This window comes from Phyllobates terribilis, unplaced genomic scaffold, assembly GCF_046119375.1.
Source record: "Phyllobates terribilis strain yellow unplaced genomic scaffold, ASM4611937v1 Scaffold_12__6_contigs__length_324123572, whole genome shotgun sequence".
NCBI lineage: Eukaryota > Metazoa > Chordata > Amphibia > Anura > Dendrobatidae > Phyllobates > Phyllobates terribilis.
In genome coordinates, this window is record NW_027362772.1 from 72,271,986 (window position 1) to 72,293,983 (window position 21,998).

The 21,998-nt window shown below is 42.9% G+C and overlaps 1 protein-coding gene across 1 annotated transcript in view; it reads right to left on the reverse strand.

Moving 5' to 3' along the window:
• LOC141172107 (tetraspanin-4-like) overlaps nucleotides 1-21,387 on the reverse strand; it is a 150,073-nt gene extending 128,686 nt beyond the window's left edge. The window contains exon 1 of the mRNA XM_073655962.1: nucleotides 21,154-21,387. The gene's annotated coding sequence lies outside the window, so the exon portion shown is untranslated. The remainder of the gene's footprint in view (nucleotides 1-21,153) is intronic.
• Nucleotides 21,388-21,998: the final 611 nt, after the last annotated feature.

Genomic DNA, 21,998 nt, shown 5'->3' on the forward strand with positions numbered 1-21,998 from the left:
CAGGTAACCGTTCACGGGTCGATGTGGAGGTAGATCGTGACGGCTCCTGCAGCGCTGATTCAGAGGAACTGGAGTATGAGGAGGAGTCAATGGGTACAGACTGGATTCCTGCAATCCTTGGAGTTGGCAGAACACGTACAGCGCCACTCTCAAGATTTGTACCCGGCTCCACAACATTTACCCAATGGGCAGTGAGGGAAAGGTATCGTCCCTGTCCATGCTTACTGGTCCACGCATCAGTGGTCAGGTGGACCTTGCTACTGACGGCGTTTTGTAGCGCATGTTTAATTTTTCCCTCCACATGATGTTGCAGGGCAGGGACGGCTTGCCTGCTGAAATAAAAGCGGCTGGGCACGTTGTATTGTGGGACTGCCAATGCCATAAAGTTACGGAATGTGTCAGTCTTCACCAACCTGAATGATAGCATTTCAAGGGCCAGTAGTTTAGCAATGCCAGCATTCAGAGCCTGTGCTCGGGGGTGGTTTGCCGAGTATGGGCGCCTTTTCTCCCATGCCTGTGCTAACGATGGCTGTAGACTGGCCTGGGAGTGTGAGGATGACTGGGAAAGTGGTGCTGTGGGTGCAATTACACTGTGTCTCTGTACAACAGTGCCAGAGATTCTTCCATGGCGATCCTGTGAGGAAGCCGAACCAGCTGTGTGTGAGCTGGAGGAAGAGGCTACAACACGAGCTGAAGAGGTGGTAGGTGGCGCTGTAGGTTGGCCTAGGTCTTCAGTGTGTTTTTGTAACTCCACCACGTGCTTGGTCCGCACATGTTTCCACATATTTGTGGTATTGAGGTTGCTGACACTTTTCCCTCTTTTCACCTTCTGATTACACAGCTTGCATTTGACAAAGCAAATGTCATCTGCAACTGTGTCAAAAAAGGACCAGGCACTGCAAGTCTTGGGAGCGCCCGCTTTGGATTTTGGAAGAGCCATGCTCCTAATGGGTGCCGAAGTGGAGGCTACAGGCAACCAAGTCTGCCCCCTCCCTCTCCCTCCTTTTTGGGCCGTTCGGGGAATCTCTTCCTCAGAGCTGCTCCCACCACCTTCCTGTCCCTCACGCCATGATGGGTCAAGGACCTCATCATCTACACCACCCTCTTCAAACAACTGCTTCTCCTGGGTAGTCTCGACAGCACAGTACGCACCAGAAAGTGGCACCTGAGTCTCATCATCAGATGCGTACTGAGGTGTGCTGCTGACCATAGGCACTGGCCCACCCGCCTCTTCAGATTCAGAGAGACAAAACGGTTGCGCATCACTGCATACTACCTCTTCTTCAAATTCTAGAATTCTGCTTGGCTGGCCCCCTCTTTCCAAGCCAAGAGATTCAGAGAACAGAAGTAGAGATGGCTCCTGTCCAGAGCTCTCTGACTGCCTGGGCAATTTGGCAGGTGGTGAAGAGACAGATGGGTGCTCTTCAGTGCTCAGGACCTGAGAGGATCTGGAACTAATTGAAGTCGATGCGTTAGCTGCCATCCATCCGACAACGGCTTCAATTTGGTCCTCGCGCAGCAGTGGGGTACGGCTAGCTCCTACAAAGCTGTGCATAAAGGACTGTTCCCTGGTAAAACTGGGGGATGCTGAGTCACTGGTGCCCGCAGCAGGCACAGAATCCCCACGTCCTCTCCCTGCAGGCACAGAATCCTCACGTCCTCTCCCTGCAGAAACTCCACGCCCACGCCCACGACCACGACCACATGCCTTACTCCCTGCCTTCTTCATCTTGGTAGACTGATAAAGATAGGCAGAAAAGTACTAAGGGCTTAGTGTGCTTATTCCTGAACAGCTGCTAACAGGTATAAGAAACACTAATTTTATAAAGTGTGGACTAGACTTTAATATGAGCTAATGTGGCCTACACAACTGTAAAGTGGAGTGTTTGGTGAACTTTATTTAGGTTTTTTTTTGTCACAAAAAGACACTGGATGTGCCTAAAGATGTAATAACGATACTATCACAAACTTTTTGTAGCTATTACAATGTAGGAAGGTAACCTACAATGCAATAGATGAGGCTGCAAAAAATAGGCTAATACTAATCTGGCTGGGGCTGCAGGGCCCAATGCTGCAGAAAGGCTCCTCTATCTACTCCTATATAGTGTGTTTGGAATCAATTTAGCTGAATACGGATGGAACCACCACACTAATAGGAGATATCAGGAAAAATTATGAATTGGCAATAAAGGACAATGTATGAGGCAGTGACACACACTGAGTGCACTACAACCAGACGGGGTTGAAGCACACACTACAGGGTGAGCTGCACTCACACACCAGACCTTGCAGACAGCGGTGAACAGTACAGATGCAGAGCACTGTGCACTAGTGCTGCAAGACAGAAAAAAATTTCTCTATCTACTCCTATATAGTGTGTTTGGAACCAATTTAGCTGAATACAGATGGAACCACCACACTAATAGGAGATATCAGGAAAAATTATGAATTGGCAATAAAGGACAATGTATGAGGCAGTGACACACACTGAGTGCACTACAGCCAGACGGGGTTGAAGCACACACTACAGGGTGAGCTGCACTCACACACCAGACCTTGCAGACAGCGGTGAACAGTACAGATGCAGAGCACTGTGCACTAGCGCTGCAAGACCAAAAAAATTTCTCTATCTACTCCTATATAGTGTGTTTGGAACCAATTTAGCTGAATACGGATGGAACCACCACACTAATAGGAGAAATCAGGAAAAATTATGAATTGGCAAAAAAGGACAATGTATGAGGCAGTGACACACACTGAGTGCACTACAACCAGACGTGGTTGAAGCACACACTACAGGGTGAGCTGCACTCACACACCAGACCTTGCAGACAGCGGTGAACAGCACAGGGAACTGTGCACTAGCGCTGCAAGGCACAGTGATTTAGAAAGTAGCTTGGGTAAAGAAGTATAGAGCAAATAGGTAGCTAAAACTGTCCCTCAGAACAACAGCGTCCTATCCCTAACTGAATTCACAGCAGAGTGAGCTCAAAATGGCGGCGGTGGCTTTTATAGTGCATCATGACATCATTTCAGCAGACAATCACAGCCATGCCATTAGTTAAGATGCCTACATGCCTAACAGGATGTGCCCACACTTCTTAGGATCCTCATTGGCTGAATAAAATGAAAATGGCCCATTGCATTATGGGAACTTCCGATTCCGGTATACGATATTGCAAAAGTATCGGAATTAAGTATCGGAATTCCGATACCGCGAATATCGGCCGATACCCGATATTTCAGTATCGGAATGCTCAACACTACTCAACACTAATCAGCAGTGCAAATCTCTCTACTCTCCTACATTGCTACAAAGTATCAGAGCAGGAATAAAGTATCAGCTGTGTGGCTCACAGGGGAATTTCTGGGCTGGATACAATAGTACCAAACCTTCAGCCATGAGCAAGAACAATGTTTCCCTCAATGATGATTCAAATGGGTTCTCCACTACTGGACTGAAAAAATGTATGGTTACCTCCCGGATTAGAGCTGCTACTCTGCTCTGAGTTCTGTGTTCCCCATACCGCTGCAGCCAATCAGAGGTCGCTGTGATGGAATTCTGTCTGCAGCTGATCAGTGGCTGCTGATTGGCTGTAGTAGGACATTGTTTATGCTACAATGCCGGTGGTAGACACATGGTTCAGAGTGGAGGAGCGCCGTCTGTCCAGGAGGGAAGTATACATTTATTTTTATTTTATGCTTAAAAACTGTGGCCATTCATAAACAGTTGTCGGTAGTGGGCAACCCTTTTAATGGCTTGCATATAGAATTTTGCTTTAGGTGATAGGCAACATGATTATTCAGACCAATACATATAAATGCTCATTGGGCTAATCCGCCCTTCTGTAAGGTCCTTCGGCCGGGTTCAGATCAAGAAACGAGACAGTCAGGTCCGCAATCTGCGGACTCACTTGGCTCAGTGTTCTGATCTGTTTTGCAGATAGGTATAAGAGCTGCCTTCTATTGCATGCATTATTCCGGTCCGTAAAATGGAGCTGACTAGTCCGTGCTGCAATTTTTTACCATGCTGTCCATTGGTCGATGGGCAAAAATACCCATTTTCACCAGCACATTGACATAGGTGGTCTGTGTGCTGTCCGTATGTTTTCCATCACAACGACGGATTGTGCAAATTGCCTCTTCAGAGAGGAAAAGGATTTGATCTCTAGTGCCACCTATTGGAAGTAGCAATCCTAAAAGTCAAAATCGACCCTTTAACGAGACTTAGGATAAAAGCTGAATCGGAATTTTAATTTGCAAACCCGTGTTTCGGGGAGTTTGCCCCTCCTCAGTGCAAAGCATGAGAACTGATTTGGCTGGATGAGAGGCCTCTGACTGGGGTCTAAGGGGTAAAGTTTCTCCTTGTGGAGATTGACATTGACCAAAACCACACTCATTTAAATGAGCCCTAACAAGTGGTCTAGGCAATTCTCTGTGAGTTAAACAAACTGATACATTGTAGCAAACTACCATAAATATTTGTGCAGCTGATTTATTTTTTTTATACATCGCTGTCTAGATTGGATACAATTGTATCCACCTCTAATCTGAGAGCAGAACTCTTTATGTGCAGGTTTGCAGATCGTCAATGCAAACAAGACAGTTTTCTTTTACTGTCAGCCCAAAAATATCTTAAACACAATGTGGAATTGAAACACAAACTATATTAGAAGGTTGTACACTTTTTTTTTATTTATATATGAAGCTTTTTTTAATCCAAATCCAAAAAATGGTCTCGCATAACTTATAGTAAAAGGCCAAGCTCCACTTTTTAGAATAAGTGGTACAAGCGGCAGAAAAAGTAAAAAAGATACAATTCATCGTGCATACATGGTGTGCGCCATCATTTACAACAAAAAGTTTGCGTACGGGGAGTAATTAATTCACCCCAAGGTATCCAAAATAATCAAGAAACTATGAGGAAGTAGCTAAAGATGCAAGGAGCTGAGAGATAAGGAAAAAAAAATTGAGGACCCCCCCATGCTGATGGGAGTTGTCATTATTGAGTGTGTCCCCATTCTATTTTTAAACGGGTATTCCCATCTCCAAGATCCTAATCCAATATGTAGTAGATGTAATAATAATATTAGCAAATACCAACAATTATTAATATAGTATAGTTCTTCTGATTAGCTATGTCACTTATCCGATGTGCAGGGCATTTCAGTAGCTTAGGTATCCATGGTTATGACCGCTAACAACTAACTAACCATGGATACCTATGCTGCTGCAATGCCCTGCACATGGGGTAAGTGACATAGCTAATCAGAAGAACTATACTACATTTCTAATTGGAGGTATTTGCTAATATTATTATTATTATTACACCTACTACATATTGGGATAGGATCTTGGAGATGGAAATACCCCTTTAAGTCTGGGGCCCCATGAGTGTCATAACTTCTCATAAAGTCAGTAGTTTCCATTGTATATGGCTTATTGTCTTCTCCTTTCTTTTGATATATGCGATTTCAGACTCATCTACCCAAAGTAGGAGATACAATAAAACCAAAGACGAGTCTCATCTTTATTTTGTTTTTGTTTTTTATACCAGGGGCCAATAAATTTGTCCTGGAGGGTTTTATAGCTGCGTCTCGCCTGACTTCTTCATTTCATTATTTCTTTTTTTAAACAAGACTCTTCCAAGGAAAACACTGTTTATCCGACAATCTATTACCTTGTTTTATTACAAAGTAAAATGAAGGCGCCGCTGCCGTTAAAGGTGGGGAGGCGTGTACGAGGAACGCCGCGGATATTATAAGTGTACTGTCCTGAGAATACTTTTAAAAAACTTCCCCCATACAACTGAGACATAGAGGTGCATCTCACTAAAATAGAATATCATCAAAAAGTTAATTAATTTCAGTTCTTCAATACAAAAAGTGAAACTCCTATATTATATAGAGTCATTACACACAGAGTGATCTATTTCAAGTGTTTATTTCTGTTAATGTTGATGATTATGGCTTACAGCCAATGAAAACACAAAAGTCATTATCTCAGTAAATTACAATAATTAACAAAAAACACCTGCAAAGGCTTCCTAAGCGTTTAAAAAGGTCCCTTAGTCTGTTTCAGTAGGCTCCACAATCATGGGGAAGACTGCTGACTTGACAGATGTCCAGAAGGCAGTCACTGACACACTCCACAAGGTCCCAGAGTCTGGAGGAAGAGTGGAGAGGCCACAATCCAAGCTGCTGGAGGTCTAGTGTGAAGTTTCCACAATGAGTGATGGTTTGGGGAGCCATGTCATCTGCTGGTGTAGGTCCACTGTGTTTTATCAAGACCAAAGTCAGCGCAGCCGTCTACCAGGACATTTTACAGCACTTCATGCTTCCCTCTGCCGACAAGCTTTTTGGAGATGGAAATGTCATTCTCCAGCAGGACTTGGCCCCTGTCCACACGGCCAAAAGTACCAATACCAGGTTTACACACAACAGTATCACTGTGCTTGATTGGCAGAAAACTCACCTGACCATAACCCCATAGAGAATCTATTATAGAGAATCTATGGGGTATTGTCAAGAGGAAGATGAGAGACCCCAGACCCAACAATGCAGACGAGCTGAAGGCTGCTATCAAAGCCATCTGGGCTTCCATAACACCTCAGCAGTGCCACAGGCTGATCGCCTCCATGCCACATTGCCACATTGATGCAGTAATTGATGCACAAGGAGCCCGACCAAGTACTGAGGGCATTTACTGAACATACATTTCAGTAGGATAACATTTCGGATTTTAAAAACATTTTTCAAGCTGGTATTATAAAGTATTCTAATTTACTGAGATAATGACTTTTGTGTTTTCATTGTCTGTAAGTCATAATCATCAACATTAACAGAAATAAACCCTTGAAATAGATCACTCTGTTAGTAATGACTCTATATAATATATAAGTTTCACTTTTTGTATTGAAGAACTGAAATAAATTAACTTATTGATGATATTCTAATTTTGTGAGAAGCAACAGTAGGTATATGGGGCACGGAGGTAGCTTTCACACACGGTCCTGATGATTAAAGGGGTCATATAAGAAGACACCAGCGTTATCAATAGAACATACTAAATTGGGGGCTTTTATGGAATTTGGCATTGGGGGATAGTAATTATAAGTGGCAATACTTTTAAAAGGGCTGTCCGGCCTTGGGGTACAAGTTTGCAGTCACTGTATGTGACAGTGCGTAATGCACATGCTGTCAAGATTCTCCAATGACAGCACTGGAAGTGGGCAGGTGCACGACACATGCAGTCACGTGTCGACTAGACGTGCAAGTCTAGTTGAAATGTGGCTGGAAGTATGCAAAATGCATACTTGCAGTTACAAACCCGCCAGCTACTAATGCCGGTACCTGAGAATCCTGACAGTGCATGTACAGCCCGCTGACTGCAGACTTGTACTTTAAGACTGGACAACCCCTTTAATCATTTCTTCCTCTTAGGCTCCAGTGTGGAGCTAAATACAGCAGCCACATATAGCAGCTATCATTTTGTCACAGGGTCACCCTGGCTTCTTGGAAATGCACAGTCCCTGCCACTTTTGTCTGTGGCGTTGGGTCCAGTGTTACGACTTAGTCCCAATCCAGGAAACTCTGACGACCCATGTGCAGAAATAGTGATATTTCTAGCGGATAGGAAAAAAAGCAGATGCTTTCTTCTAATTGTTGGCTACCCCTTTCTTACAGGAGCCCGTTGAGTCAGCGCTATACTGTCGTATCCATCCCCAGACGGATCGTCTTGTAGGCAATTAGTCTGCACCCACATAATTACAAAAATTGCTCTCTTAATAGACAAAAATTACATTCGCTGTAACTATTAAAACATGTTTTCAGACTTCGTTCCTTCTCATTTTTTATAATTCCGAGCAATGAGAAGCGAAGTTCTTGTATCATGAAGTCAGCGTCGTCCAATGCGATCGCAACTAAACATACTTTTCCTATTTTAAGCGCGCTGCACTGTTTTCCATCAGTTGTTTGTACACCGTAGGGCTTTGTTACTGATATTATTAGAAAAGAAAGAATTGCGCAGCCTAAACAGTCCGACGTAATGCAAACCAGATGTTAGTTCTTCTGGATTAAATGCCAGAGGATTGGAGAGAATCCCTACTGCAAGGCACACGCGTGGAGGGGGCCTAATCCTTCTGTTCTGGCATTCAAGGCTAAACAACCGTTACTGATACGGTTAGGACCCTCATTTTCAGTTCTTTACTGTATTTTTTAGACCTCATCTACATTTGCAGTAAAAGATTGGATGCTATTTTACATCTAAAGGCCCCTATATACATTACATGGCTTTTGACCGAACAATGCTTCGGCTCATTGTTCTGTCGACAGCTCACCCTTCTGTCAACAGGAGCCAAGAAAATTCGGCTCTATAAGAAAACTCCTATGTCACCATGCAAATTCTGTAACAAACCCCTCCACTTACTATGTACCACATATAATATTTGCCAACAATCCCTGAATGTCTGGAAGGCTTCCACTAAAGGGTAGACCTCCTGGATTCCTAGCCTCACAAAAGCCTCCTGGAAAGTAGCGCTCCCTGACTGCTGCATCATCACACTCAGTCCCAACTTCTTGAAGCATATTCAAGGGGTGGGAAGTTGACATGTTGTGTAAAAGAAAACAAATTCAAGGGGTAGGAATGCTACAAATTCAAGGGGTAGGAATGAGGTGTCGAAAAGTAACGCGGCTTGTAAAAAGGTACATATTTATGCTTTACAAAATGTGGTACGCCCAATACTCCTAGAAGGGAATTTCTTATTTATGGCAAGTATGTAAAATCCTAATGTCTTGGCAGGATGGTCTTCCAGTCTCATCAGGCACCAGGGTCCAGGTGCGATGCCACCTATGCACCCTCTATAATTACGTCTGATACCACCAAAACATATAACATATCAGGGGACAGTCCCAGTGGTGTAACGTTAAGCTTGTGAGCCCCAATGCAAAATCTCCAACAGGTCCCTCAACTGTCATGGGACTTTTTGGTCTTCTCATATGGGCCAAAGAGCCCCCATTAAGTTCCAGTATTTGGGTCTCGAAGGCAACCTCTGCACCCACCATACTTATAGTGCCCCTAAAGTTGACCCATATACCCTGTACTTTTTGATCCTTAAAAGTCCCGACTGGTGACTTTTTTCCATTTTCGATCTTGGCCAAAGTGTCCCCTTTTGGCGTTCTTATATGAACTAATACTCAGTGACGTACACAGAATTGGCATATTTTTGGGGAAATCTCTGAATGTCAGGTTTTTTAAACTGCACAGGAAAAATCACACGTACACTCACTGGCTTTTACGTTTAACAAAGACCAAAGAAACCAATTAACAAGTCTTAATATCCAAGGCCCAACCTATACATTTCCAAACAATAGTAAGTTGTCAAAGCCAAATAAGCCTCATTTACGAAATCTTGCCCCACAATTAGGCCACTTTCACACTTCACGGTCTGAGTATGGACCAAAATATCTGGATCGCTCTGGAGACCCGCGCCTGGTCAAGACATTGCGGTCCCTACTAGGACTGTGAATGTTGGAAGTGTGAAACCAACCTAAATGGACATGTCGCTCATATGAACCAACCAAAGTCCATCTTTTCATCTTCTAGAAAAACAAAAGATGTGATCTATTCCTAGCCAACTGGTCAACAAAGGATGGTGATAACAGTTTCATATAAAATTGCATCCACAGATGTCAGGATCTATGGCTTGGCTTCAAGGATAGAGCACTGAGACATTGTCTGTTTTTGGAAAAAGCTTCCTCTGATAACAAGTGACCTAACATTTTCCTGTTTTTCTTATTGTTCCTTCTCCCTTGGTTGAGAAATGTAAAGCTGCTTTTTATTATCGTTCACAAGATATGTAGATCCATCCAGAAATTCCTAGACTCCATATCAAATGGAGAAAAATATCATTGACAGTAATAGTTGACATCACAAAAATACTTGTCAGCTGTAGATATGTAATTTAGTCCCGCAAAACATAAAAAGTAGATTTATGAAGATTATTCCCACATATGGGTGTAATACCCTTAAACATATCCAGTGAACTAGGTAGCCAGTGTGGCTACAAATCTGCTGCCGGCACCAACTTGTTGGGTTTATGTCTTCTGATGTCTATAGACGTTCTTGCTTGGTTGCCCAGAAAACATCTAACTGGATCTTTTTTTCCCAAGAGCTCAAGTTTGTGCTAAAAAAAAGTGAGCAGTGCCATGCAAAAAAGTGCACAAAGATGCTCGGAAAGGAAAAGGGCCACCAATAAACCTTTCATTATCCCTCTGGATCAGAAGGTTAAAACGAGAGACAGGTATCATTGGCCTCCCCTCGGCAAAGATTGAGAAGAATCCAACTTGCTCCATGCATATTCCCAAGTAGTCCTTGTGACTGGTTCTTAAGCCCCCATACTCATTAGACTAACCCACTGATATCGTCAGGCTCGGACAAAACTTTAATGTATACGGGGGCCTTCGGTCTCTCCCCCAATAGATGACGTTGGGAGAGAGGAGGAGCCGCCGCCAGTGGCTCTCTCATACAGAACACCGGAGCGCTAGGCTGAGCCCTCTTGTGTATGGAGGAGTTGGGGGACATAGCTGTTGGCCAAATGATCGGCAAAACCATCGTTTGGCCGAAAGCTATCTATCATGTATGGGGTATTGTGTATAGACACATTTTTAAGGCCATTTCTTTAACTACATTTTAACATGTCATAGAAACATTAGTATCAACTGAGACGTAGAACGCTGAACTTTTGCAAGAAAAAAGGGGAAAAGTGCCATGACCTTACAGCTTAACTCAGATTTCTTATCTCGAAGATGTCCTAATGGTTTTCGCATGAAACCATAAAATTGTAATATCCACATGACCTTTTTATTGTATTAGGTGTTGGTGCCAAATCATGGACATCCACCAATCAATGGTATCAACTAAAAGGTGAAAATATCCTTTAGATTTAGTTCCACATTCCTTCCAGTAATCTTGACAGAAGGTTTCTGTACACTCGCTTTAAGGATTTTAAGTAGACTTTCGTGAAAAAGCTCATTAGGTCATTTACAAGTAAGTGTTCTACTTCTTCAACCCTTGTTACGATACTGGTGTAGCACTGCTGGAATCCAGTGGCCGAAGGAGCACGAGAAGGAACAGCAAGTGGTAGTAGATATTCTTGGAGTTAGCACAGGAGTTGTAGGAAACAATCAGTAGATAGGTAAGAACAGGCTGGGTAAGAAAGTCCAGGAGCTGGAGACTGTAGCTGGACTAAACAGCTAGACACAATACTGAAGCAATGTATGAAAGATCATGTGACTTTAAGTAGGCCCAAACAGAAAACAAGATGGGTTCCACAGGTTCTGAATCTGCCCTCTTAGTAAAGGGCAATTGCAGAACACAACAGCAGCCTCCAATGGTAAGGAGTGGGATTGCAGCACAATTATTAAAGTAAACAATAGCGGCCACTAGTGGACAAAAACAGGAATCCTGACAACCCTTCAACCAGAAGGAGAATTTACACAAAAACAGGGCAGGCTTCCAAATTAGAGTATTGTTGGCCAAAGCCACCCATTTTGGCGGGACTGGCTCGATTATCTTTCCCTTAGACGGCAGATATTGGGGGGGAAAGGGAGATGGATTGGGAATATTGAAAAAAAATATGTTGAAGGTGTTTGGAAGTGGTTTACTTCTCTCTGCCAGATGAGAACACATGCATGACTTGGCAGAGCCAAACGTGCATGGGAATGGAGTAGAGTTGGTGCGCATGGTTTTCGTGGGATCCAGCCCAGCGTCCCTGAAAACCTTCTCTTGCCTCCAGACATCAATGGCGGAGCTTTTTATTAGCCACCCCAGGCATGACATCACATGTACGTCATACCTCAACCGTGACGTCAAAAGAAGAGCCGGGGATGTCAGGAGGGAAGAGGAAATTCTCAGAGCATGTGTCCGACAGAATCGATACGCACCAACTCTAGCATGGTGGAGTCAGAAGGAATAGCTGTCAAATAAACTTTCGTCCAACAATTATCTACAGAGTGCGGTCAGACTATAGTAATGAAGTTATATAAGGAGGGCCAAGTAAACAAGCTCTGCTTCCCACAACCCACCAGTTGCAGCGCACACACAGAGCTTCATTACCAGCTGCTGCCTTTCTATAAAGAGTGAAAAAATGTCAAAAGTTTTGAGCTCTTTTGGATTAAGTACAGACCACATGGGCCATTTGGTTCATATCTCCTGTCAAATTCTCAGTTTCTCCCTTAATTGCATTTGTGAACAGTTCAATGTCTGGGGTGAGGTGCGTGCATTTGCTGAAAGCTCAGTAATAAAAAAAAATAAAGTGGAACGTGGCGGGAACTTGGAAAGGCCTCACGAACACCTTTAATAGTGAGATCCCAAGGGGCTCCACAGGCAGCAGGAAATCTGTGCGCCTCGGAGGTAAATGAGACACAGCGCACGCAGCCTCGCGCTCACACGGCTCCATACAGACTGGCCAAGGGAGACGCTGCTGGCGGCACGTGTGTGTGCAATAAAAAACCCCTGAAAAAGTGGATTGATTCATGCGAATTCCAGATGTGAGTTTTACATTTCTACCTCGGGGCCCTCGGCGTGCGGGAGCCATGGAGGGTTTAGGTAGAAGCCTTTTCGACAGTGAAGGCTTCATGTTCTACACAAACGGTAAATGCTTTAAGGCCTCCAGTAATCCAAAAGAAGGAATTACAAGTTTAACTTTATTTGTGCTCCGGTTCCAGATATGTAGATTTTATAGTCGTTTTTACCAACTCTCGATGGTTTTTATGGAATTTCATGTATAAGAGTGCGACAATACACGAAACAAATCAGCGTCTGCACGAGATAAATCATCCATTGTTCTTCTATCATGAAAAATACTTTTTTAATTTTTATTTTTATTATTCCATGGAGAATATTGACCAGATTAATAGCTTTTACTATGCTATCCATGAACAGGGCAAGATTATTTATAGGGCATGTGCCAATGGTCTTCACTGTCACCCTCTCTGATGGTTGTTTGGTGATCCCATCCGGTCCAGAAGGTTGCCACCAATGTGTCTTTGGCTCGACTGTCTCAGAGGACAGGGCCACACACACGCACCAGTACAATTCCGATATATGATTGCAATCGAGGGTCCGGTGAGGACTAAATTCAATATTTTGACATTTTTGATGGAGACCCCCATTAATCTTGGACACTGTGTGGCTCCCTTTGGCCCTATCCTCTTTTGCATGAATTTGCCTAAGGCTACCTCACTATACAGGTTCAGCAACATTGGCAAACAAAGGAGAGCAAAATTGGGCTCAGCATCATTATACTCTATGGCAAGGAATTGGGAAGGGGAAAAGAAAAAACATGGTTGGACCCCAAGTTGAGATGGGTGGAGTGATAGAATGAAACAGCACCATGTAAATGGTACTAATTAGATTTTTTTCTATAGGTTTTTTCATATATGCTGTTCAGGAGTGCACCTCTCTCGTGCTTCCTGCCTGCCAGGGGAAAGGAGAGCAGTATGCTTCTGATGATTGACAGTTTGGGCAATGGCCGCTCCACTGGCCCAAACTGTACACTCTTCTAAGAACATCATATGGGCCCATTGCAGTCTAGTAGCTCATCATGATGGAAAATTCCACCTGCTTTGGAGATAGAAGTGGCCCCCTTATCTCTTGGGCCCCTGTCCGCCCCTGATCTGCAGCATCGAAGTAGCAAAGTTGAACTGAAGCTGTCCGGCCCAGCCAGCTTCCGATCAGCGCTTGCAAGCTCTAAAGGTAAAGAAAAGAGCTTGAAAGTGAGCGCTCCTTACCTCAGAAAACCAGCCAGATATGATAGACCGCAGTGGTGGTCGGTAAACCAGGCAACCATAGAATACAAAATCTTTCGAACAGATATATTTTTTTTAATAAGAGCTAAATCGCAAAGTTTCTTGTTTCTACAGCTTTTACCATTTAACACGTTGAGGCAACCCCTTTAAATAGGTGAACAACTAAGCGTTTTAAGCCTCAGATCAAATTCCTATGCCAACAAAATCATTATACATTTTTGCATAGTAGTTTAATATGGAATCACTTTAATCAGAAAAATTATCTATTGTTTAAATCAGGATTTTGTGTTACATGTGTCTTTAAAATTATTTTGACAATGTTTTTTTTCATGATCTTTATAAACAATTATTAATCTTGCAATTTTCACACCGGCCACTTGGGCTATTTTAGACTCCAACTTCCTAGATATTCAGGAAGTGTTTTGAGCAGACTCCTTATCAGCAGAGGCAGGAGATTACAAAAGTAGGAAATAATCTTTATATATAGCTGATATCACACTAGGTGATATCACAGATGACCCTGCTTGTCCTTCCTTCACAATGACCTTTTTCACACCCACATTAGCTGCTTCAATACAAAAGATATGGACAAAATCTGTTCATTACTACTGATGTACACGTATTGTTTCCTGAAACTACAGGAAGTTAGAGCCTAAAAAAAAGCCCCGGTGGCCAGTGTGAGAATTGCAAGTTTCTATTTTTTATTAAAATAAAAAAATAATAAAAAAAAACAGAGTCTCCCCCTTCCTTCACAATGATCTTTTTAACACCCACATTAGCTGCTTCAATGCAAAAGACAGGGTCAGGGTCTGTTCATTACGGCTAATGTACATGTGTTGTTTCCTGAAACTACAGGAAGTTAAAGTCTAAAAAAAATCCCCGGTAGCCAGTGTGAGAACTGCAAGATTTCTATTTTTTATTAAAATAAAAAATAATAAAAAAAAAACAAGTTTCCCCCTTCCTTCACAATGATCGTTTTAACACCCACATTAGCTGCTTCAATACAAAAGACAGGGTCAGGGTCTGTTCATTACTACTAATGTACATGTGTTGTTTCCTGAAACTTTTACAAAAACAGCGCCACTTTTAACCAATGGCTGTGCCTGGTATTGCAGCTCGAATCCATAAGGGTGAAAAAACGTATTGTTATGGATACGTTGTTTTGAAATGGCCAAAACATTTCCAAGTATGAACCAAGACCACAAAGTGACCACATCAAATATGTGAATTTCTTGCCCGACGTACAAGTCGAGGTTTGCTGTGAACTGCATGCACACGTGTTATGTTTGGATGCAGACAGAGATGGTTGATCATGGGGACTCTAATCTTCACTTTGTGTTCGGAGAACTGAAGTGGTGACTAAGCAGACATACAAGATATGGGGAGGTCATGGAGAAAACCCATACACTAATGGTAAGTACACAACACCGGCCTGAGACATGGTGCCGGGCAGATGTCTCCAGGATCCTTCTGTCTGATGGAAAACACATGCTGCACATATGATCCTGCTTAAACTGTGGTCTCGGTAAGACTGATCACAAAAACCCAAAAGGACCAGCAATACCATACAACTAGGTACAAAAAAGTCATAAAATGTCCTACAGATAAGCCAGAAATAAAAAGGTGAAAAATAATAATAAAAGCATTTTTCTACAATAAAAAAATATTATCGTCTGAGCTTTGATTCTCTTTGAACCCATATTTTGCCCCTTGACACAACACAGTGTATGAATTTTGCCCAGAATACTCCTTTAATGACTGCCCCGGCATCTTAAAACACCAGTAAATGGAAAGACTTTTGGGTTGTTGAGTTGTCCATGTCCACCTTTGGAGAAAACTTTTTTTTACTTGTTTTTTTTTAATCATTTTTGGAATTGGTTTTCATTACAAATTTTGCACTGTTTGCCTTCTACGGCCTCGTGTTTCACTGTCTGCAGAATGGGTTAACTGAGAACCTGTCAGTGAGCTCCTTGTGATGGTACAATGGGAGAACGTCTAACTCTTTTATCACTCTTTTTCTGGGCTCCTCTCAATTGATTTATGACCATAGATGACACACAAAATATTTAACAAAACCCAATTGCAAAAATGATTTTTAGCTCCGTAAAAAAAAATGCCTGGAACCTTGAGTCAAGATTGGACACAATGCTACATCATCTTTATCCTGTAAGGAAAACTTCAGGGAGTGGACCTTCTTCCCAACTCTGAGTTACCTTTTACACCAAAACTTCCACATCTAACCTTCAATTTGTGAACAGAGAGCTTTCACTTCCTACGTGTGGGAATTTCTCTGACCTTAGTCCATATTTTTAGCTCAGGGTTTTCCAAGTAGTACATGACTATCGAAATCTGCTTTTACGGCCCCGTGTTTCCTAAAATATTCTGTAAATTCTGCCAAAGTCCCGCCAACTCGAAGATTAGCTACATGGATCCTATTAAAAAGGCTAAAATGAACTGAAACGCGTGGTAAGATTTGATTACCGATTTACCAGCTCATGCTCCAGGAATTTGGCCATGAAACCTACATGTTGGAGGTTTATTTTCGGTGTCAGTAGCTGAATTGACAAACTTAAAGAATAATAACATCATTCTGGGGATCAAAGTTTCCCATTCTGCCAATTGGAGCTGACCTACCAATCTAAAAGTTATCACATATCCATAGCTTTGTGTTCCCTGAACAACCCATTTCAGACAAGACCATGAAGACCAAAATCTTTCCACGAAGGTCAACTATGGATACTATAAAATTTCCATCTAAAACTACTGTCCTGAGTTTGCTGAACTTTGTGAGTTTGTAGGCTTCTCCAACTTGTGGTCATTCCTGTGGAAAGAAGGTTAAGGTAGTAGAGTTCTCATAATAGACAACTGATGGTCTTGTGGTCACCATTGGGCTAAAATATTGGTTTCATGGCTTTCTTTAACTCCATCACCATTGGTGGTGAGGAGGTAGAAGTTGCACCCTGACCCTGATGAGTGGGTGACCGATAGACCTCTTTGTAACATAAAAAGATATGTTTTAGAGATGACTAATGGTAGTAAGTGGTCTTCAAGTTATGAAACTGTCCCTAACCCCAGAGAACCAGTGTCCTCTACAAAGACCCTGCAAGTCAGACTCCAAAGATTAGAAGGGAGTATTAAGGTTAAACAGTTTGGTCGATCCGCAAGATATGTGATAGATGTATGATCTACTGGAATATCTACCAATCCCGAGAATTGGGATCCAAACGGGTAAATGAAGTTGTGGTTACTACAGAAGGGAATGTGGTTTGATGATGTTTTTAGGAAACACAATATGACATCACAGTTGAGCAAAAAGATTTGCAGGACTTGGAGTCCATGTCTGGACTCCACTGCCGCCGGACCGGAACACGGTGAACTTCCTTGGTTGACACTCAAGTGCCAACATCTTGGGCACCTCACGCGATGTCATGACATTGCAGGAGCTTAGTAATTCCAAGAGGTAATTCCAACCGGGAAAGTTGGCACTGCCCTGGTCCGGTTGCCACAGAGAACCACTGTGAATGTGGATCAGGGTCCTGTAGTTTTTCGGTCATCTGTATATGACATCCATTTTGCCAAAACTAAATACCACGTAAATCCTCCTGATGCTCCCATTTAAGGGGCTCATGATTCCCACTGCAGTCCCACGCCATACTGGAGACATGCTGGTCAATCACTGGCCACACATGCAGATGAAAGTATGGACAGAGTCACTGATGCGGCCACGTTCAGGTGCCAAATACCACGCGAAAGTAGGGTGCATGTAACTGTACGGCTTTTAATAATGAAACATTTAAATTCTCAGGCTTTTGAGAGACTTTCGGCTATTTTTGTCTAATCTAGGTTTGCACAGCATGTGACCTCTGACGTACAGGCGTCACTTGTATACACATCTGCAGCTTTCCCATGTGCTACATTCGAGAAGACCAATCCGATTTCCTCGCTTCCCCCATTGTAGATCCTCTTGGAAGCCATGACAAAAGACTCAAAAAAACTCTGTTTGAACATAGACTTAGGAGCCTCCTAGAAGTTCTCAACTTTTACGAGTAAGTTTTTATCTTCTTCTAGCACCAGGTCTAATTAGCAGACTTCAATATCTCTGGGTGAACATGGAGAAATCTGAAGCTCGGAGCATCCACTATGGTCGGATGAGATGATGTCACCATCTCCAGAGCAGAAGAACACCGTTGGCCGCTCCAGAAACTATGTGCATGGAATAGTAATCATTACTGATTGTCTCTTCCCTCCTCCTTGTCTGCATTTCCATCCAAGTGACATCTTTATTAGTTGACGAGCTTAGTCACTGGGCCTGTGGTTTTCTTGTAAAATCAGCTGTACCAACACCCATAAAAAGTGATTTCCATCTAGTCGAAAACACATCAGTTCTTCTTCCAACCAAAACAATGTAGAATTTAACAACGCTGTAAAGTGCGGACGTCTGGTTTGGTGGACACTGTATATTTCCCAGCAGAAGACTGGAAACATATCCCCTTGCTATTCCCATTGGTGAGACTTGTTGTTTCTTGGGGAACGGAGCTAAAATAGGGACCCTTGTGCATCAATTGATACAGCAAATTTGGAGCCTCCAAACCAAAATGGACTTAGTAGATTGCTATATCGATAAGACGAGATCGGAACTTGCTACCAAGCAGCCAATATCCCCAAAAAATATTAGTCAAAGACATTTTGGTGTGGAAGCCCCCTTTCCATATGTCCTACTATGAAATATTAAAGTTAGGGGGTCCCCAATAAGTTACTGGTTGTCATATAAATATGGAAATGCGCCTTGATGGCTCCTCTACGTTGCAAGACATTTGCACAACGGTAGTAGCATTCCAGGCAGCAACCTACCTCCCAAAAATCAGTTTAATAAATAGTTACCCAAAATCCAATATTTACCCCTTTTTCATACACATTCTCCCTATATTCTTACCTTCTGAGCCACTCTATTAAACCTTTCCATATAAGTGATACATTTCTTGAATTTAATGGGTGCCATATTCCAATTTTTCCACTTAACATTTCCTCGCATGACACAAACGCAACTCTTCTAAGCAACAGTATAAGTCAACATGGCACTGCTACTCAATGCCAAGTGGCAGCATAAAGGGGGGTTGTTTAATGTAGTGTTTTTCTTTCAATGAGGGATCTAGACGCCCTGCCAAAATTTTGTTTCCTACCGATAGTTTTAACCCATGCCAAATAAAATCCCTAGCAGTGGACAGAATCATGCCATTCCAAAAGCCGTCAAGAACTGTGTCGATTCATCACCCAATCAATAAAGTCCTGAATACTATTCAACCGTCACCAAGAAACAGATAGAAAACACTGTCGACACGCGCCGTTACGTCCAATAACTCATCATCTCCAAACTTTAGGGCTGTCAATATCTCTGGAGCTGCCAGTAACTTTTTGTACTTCAGACACTTGGCTACCAGAACTTGCATGTTTGTCCTTGCCAAATGTCAGTCCAATTAATAGCAGTCAGTAAAAAAGGAAGTCCTGCTAGTAAAACCTACCACTCATACTTGTGAACTGCAGGCAAAACACCACAAAACTATGGTTTTACTGCACCCTGCGGATTCGGTGACCCCACTAGTAGTCAGCATGGTCGGATTTGCCTGCTGCCATTTTTTTGGAAAATCTCTCCGATCCTAGGGTTAGGGCAAGTAATTAGGGAACATGCCTTGGGTACTAAGTCCCAAGAGGGGCACCAATAAGCCACTTTGCCTCGACCAGGGTATTTAGATACAAGTCTAAGGGTACGTGCATATGACACCTTTTGGATGCACCGGTTTTTAAGTGCAAAGACGACAAGACGTCTTCCTTGTCGTCTTTTTCGTCACATCTTTTTTCTTTTTACATATAAGACAGAGAAGCTTGAAGAATGGTCAGGTCACTTTTTTTTTTAAGCTGCGTCACGATTTTCGAAGCCCAATTGGTTAAAAGAAGTTACAAAAGTCATTCATTCTCTTTGGCTTTCTATTTTAGCTCTTTTTCTGGCAGAATCCGCCTGAAAAAAAGATGTTGTGTGCACAAACCCTAACAGCAGCAAACTAAACCTTTGCACCTGGCGGAAGAAAGATAATAGATGTAGATTACACAATCGCTTACACAGCTAAGGGTGGAGTTCCACTTTATGGGTCATATAAATCGGAACGTGATCGGAACACAGTGCATGGACTGGCCGGCAGCTCTCCCTATCCGAGCAGCGTGACAGCTTTATGTATTACCTGGGTCGGGACAGTCCGTGCATTGTGTTCCGATCATGGTCCGATTTATACGTCTGTCTGACTGCACGCTTACATTTATATGTCATTTGATATCACAAGTCTGTTCTTATATCTGAGAACATCTTTAGGATAGTGGGTACACTTGGTACCAACCACAGGACCCATTGAAGTGCAGGAGGCGCGAAAAGGTCGCCATCCGACATGTGTCTCACAGACTCCCCTGCATCCAAGTTTTAATGTGATACAATAAAGGAACTCTTTTATTGGACAGTGAGTGCCACCTTTTTTCTACTTCTATGGACATCTTTAGGATAGTGGGTACACTTGGCAACAACCACAGGACCCATTGAAGTGCAGGAGGCGCGAAACGGTCGCAATCCGACATGTGTCTCACAGACGCCCCTGAATCCATGTTTCAATGTGATACAATAAAGGAACTTTTTTTATGGGACGGTGAGTGCCACCTTTTTTCTACTTCTATGGACATCTTTAGGATAGTGGGTACACTTGGCACCAACCACAGGACCTGTTGAAGCACAGGAGGCGTGAAACTGTCGTCTGACATGTGTCTCACAGACTCCCCTGTATCCATGTGATACAATAAAGGAACTTTTTATGGGACGGTGAGTGCCACCTTTTTTCTACTTCTATGGACATCTTTAGGATGGTGGATACACTTGGCAACAAAGGTCACACGGCCAAAGTTTTCTGCAAGCGAACGAGGTGGCATTGCGATCCGCAAGGTGCAGTGACTGCAACAAGCGTGTCACAAAAAGTCTGAACCACTTGGATGCCTTGCAACGTGCGGGTTGAGATGAAGCAGAGGTATGCAACGATCTTTTTGCGGTGTCGCAACCAAAGTCGCCATGCATCCCCAGCCTTAAAGGGAGACGTAGAATATAAAATTGCTAACCAAGCAACTACCTAAGGAGAAGAAGCAAACGTGATATAACATAAGCATGCAAAAAAAACTAACTACAAAGCAGAAATCCATAGGTTCCAAATTTGCAACGCTTCTTCGAAGAGTGGTGTAAAGTCTGACCCCCTTAACATACAGAACAACGGCGCAACTTTTTAAAGGAGCCCTCGCTTGCTGATGAAGTTCTGCTTACCTCTGTACAAGACGTAGAGACAGGGGCAGCCTCACAAATGTCTAGTCGATGGCCGGACTCCACAGATAGGATGTTATTCTTGCTCCTCTGTCTTTTTCCACCGCACCATGAACTATACAGTAATCCTCTTTTTCAGTTTCAGAGCTCTGTAGTTCCCCAGTGTCGGCTCAGTAGTGTCTGGCTGTGAGGGTAGTGGCACTGCTAAAAGAGGGGCTGGGACTAGTCTTGTGATTGGGAGTTGTTAGGTGAGGGTCTTACAGGAGGAAATGGGAGGGGGGCACACACTCCTATGGGAGCAGCACAAGGGGTGCTGGATAATTCAGACAATATGTGTGCGAGAGGTTATTTTTAATACTGGCGAGAAGTTTTCCTAAAACTTTTTTTTTCCACTTCACAAACTTAAGGAATTTCTGTTTAGCAATAACCTTGACTCCATACTTGGACGGGATTCAGACTGAATATTCGACAGCACAGAAAACGTCCCCTGAGTTTTTGCCTTTTTTTTTCCACTTTTTTTTGGATGCCATTCAGACTAGTGTGGTGCAAACATTTTCCCGTTATAAGATCATTTTGGGGGGGTAGAATGTTAAATTCCTATTTTGTATTGTCTGGTCACATCTGGTTTAACTTGCAAAAGTCTCAGTAATATGATCAGGAAATAATAGAAAAGAAATGCGGCTCTAAAAAAAAAAATCATATTTCCTACCTTCTAGAATATAGGAGCCAAAAGGGAAAGAAGGTAGAGGGTAATATGCTGGAGCACAAAAGAGAAGTCTCGCTTCGCCATGCTTTACACTGCAGCTCAGAAACTATTCAGGAAGTGAGTGCATGGGCAAATAAGCCTC